This window comes from Lepidochelys kempii, chromosome 23 (genome assembly GCF_965140285.1).
Source record: "Lepidochelys kempii isolate rLepKem1 chromosome 23, rLepKem1.hap1, whole genome shotgun sequence".
Taxonomy (NCBI): domain Eukaryota; kingdom Metazoa; phylum Chordata; order Testudines; family Cheloniidae; genus Lepidochelys; species Lepidochelys kempii.
In genome coordinates, this window is record NC_136402.1 from 12676371 (window position 1) to 12679072 (window position 2702).

The window sequence follows — 2702 nt, forward strand, 5'->3', positions numbered from 1 at the left end:
AAGACCGCCCCCCAAGCTTATTCTTACCAGCTTAGGTAAAAACTTCAATTCAATGTGGGGACATTCAATTCAATGTGGGGACCCGCATGAAAGACCGCCCCCCGAAGCTTATTCTTACCAGCTTAGGTTAAAACTTAAAGAGAAAAAGGTAAAAGAATCACCTCTGTAAACTTAGGCTGGTAGTTAACCTTACAGAGTATCAGAAAATTCAATGAGCACAGAGGAACCCCTTCTAGCCTTAGTTTCAAAGTTACAACAAAACAGGGATAAACCTCCCTCTAGCAAAGGGAAAATTCAGAAGTTGAGAAAACCAAAGATAAACTAATACACCTTGCCTGGCTGTTACTTACAAGTCTGAAATATGAGAGACTTGTTCAGAAAGATTTGGAGAACATGGATTGATGTCCGGTCCCTCTTAGTCCCAAGAGCGAATGGCCACAGAAACAAAGAACCCAAAACAAAACCTCTCCCCCACACCAGATTTCAAAGTATCTTTTGTACCCATTGGTTCCTTTGGTTAGGTGCCAACCAGGTTACTTGAGCTTCTTAACCCCTTACAGGTAAGGAGGAATTTAGGCTACCCCTATGGTTATGACAGGTGCCTTATAGCTGTATAGAGTATTGCCCTTCCATACCGGAGTAGCTGCACCCCTCTCTACTGATATAATTGCATGATGACCAACAGACTAGATCGATTCTACGCCGGGGCTGCACAGCACAGGACAGGCTGAATGGCACTACCTAAGCATATACCATGGCAGGTATTGCATTTTCTTTTGTAAGGGTGCAGTGTGTGACAGCCCAGCTTTCCTGGTTTGACGCAGTCACAGGTCTGATGCTCTGGAACTGCTCTGTATGAAGTCAGACAGGTAGCGTGACTCCCCTCAGGGCACGCCTGTCCAGGGCACGTTACTCTCAGCCGAAGGGCTATGGCCTTCCTGGTCTGACCTCAGAGCATTCAGCATCCCTGTTCACACCATACACTTCCCCTTGGCGGGTCTACCTGGACGGGACCCCAGAGGAAGCCAGAGAGCCCTGCACGCCAGCTCCACAGTCAGCCGTTACTCTCAGCCAGCGTGTAAAACAGAAGGCTTATTAGTCGACAGGAACACCGCATAGAACAGAGCTTGGTAACACAGAAATCAGTGTAACAGCCGTGTTAGTCTGTATTCGCAAAAAGAAAAGGAGGACTTGTGGCACCTTAGAGACTAACCAATTTATTTGAACATAAGCTTTCGTGAGCTACAGATCACTTCATCGGATGCATACTGTGGAAAGTGTAGAAGATCATGGCAGGGGGCATTGCTGGCACATGATGGCATATATCACACTGGTGGATGTGCAGGTGAATGAGACTCTCTGATAGTGTTGCTGACGTTATTAGGCCCTGTGATGGTGTCCCCTGACAGGCTGGGGTTATTAAATCCATTTCACGCCTTGGGGTGGAAGGGGATGGCAGGGAAAAAATTGCAACTCCTAATGGGTCGCGACTAGAAAGTGCAAAGACTGCTCCCTGGGGGGAATCTGCAAAAGGCGGGAAAGAAATAACCCTAGGGGCGGCATTAACATTGCAGGAGGAGGGGAATTGGGCAGGGATAGGGGTGGGGCCGGGGGCAGAGGTAAGGCTCTGGACTTCATGAGGCTCGCAGCTAAAAGAAGGTGCCTCCTGAGCAGAGTGAAGGGTTAAGGGATAAGGGCGGAGGCTCCCAGTGACTCTAGGCGCTGGCTCCGTGGTGGTCTTGGCGGCCATGGCATCAGGTGGTGGACCACCTTCTGCAGGGCGCTCACCCGGGAAGGCAATTAGTGGGAGGAAGCATGGGGAAAGGGGGGCTGGGGTGAGGTTACCCAGATCGAGGCCAGCTGGCAGTAGATCATCTTCTCCCTGGGTGACCAGGGTCAAATCTAGGGCCTCAATCTCCACATACACGGAGGAGAGGACAACTCCGTCTACCCCGGGGGCCTCTCCTCTAGGGCCCGCCTCAACAGTCGCCTCGGGGTTCGCGGGGGGTTCGGCTGTTATCCGGGCAAAAGGAGCTTCCTCAGGGGTCTCGGCGGGGAGGGTATCTCGTGGAGGAGAGATTATACTTTCCAATGCTATTCTGTCTTCCCCTCCCGACACAAGCGGATGGATCTCACTCGTGCCCGTAGTGGAAGGCTCGATATCAGTGCCTCCCTTCCTGGTCTTCCGGGGGGCTTCCACATCGGATGGGTGCAGCGGAACTCAAGCTTTTCGATTGCCTCGCTTCCCCTGGACTAGGGTCCAGCCCTCCATAGCTGGGGGTTGGTTAGCAAGGGTCGTGTCGGGGGGGGCGAAGGCGATGGTTCAGGGGTTCGGGGGGTAACGGTAAGGCAGCATGAGGGGCGGCGAGTTCTCCTTGGGGCGGGCCCTTTCCTATACCCGGTAGTATCTTTGCCACACCCTCCTCCATAGGCTCTACCAGATTGGTAATAGCAAGGGTGGGACTCCCTTGCTCGCCTGGGCGCACTGCTCCATATTCAGATCTGAGTTCCCTTTGGGTAAATCTGGAGTCCCCTACTGCCTGCAATGGATTTACACCATTCTAAAAGGGCAATAGATGAGGACAGAATCAGACATTATTTATGCCTGTTATGAATTCACTTTCCCACCTGCGGCTAACATAATGTGAACAACATGGAGCCAATTCAAAGCCAGGGTTACAAGACTGTCTTTGCGACATTAT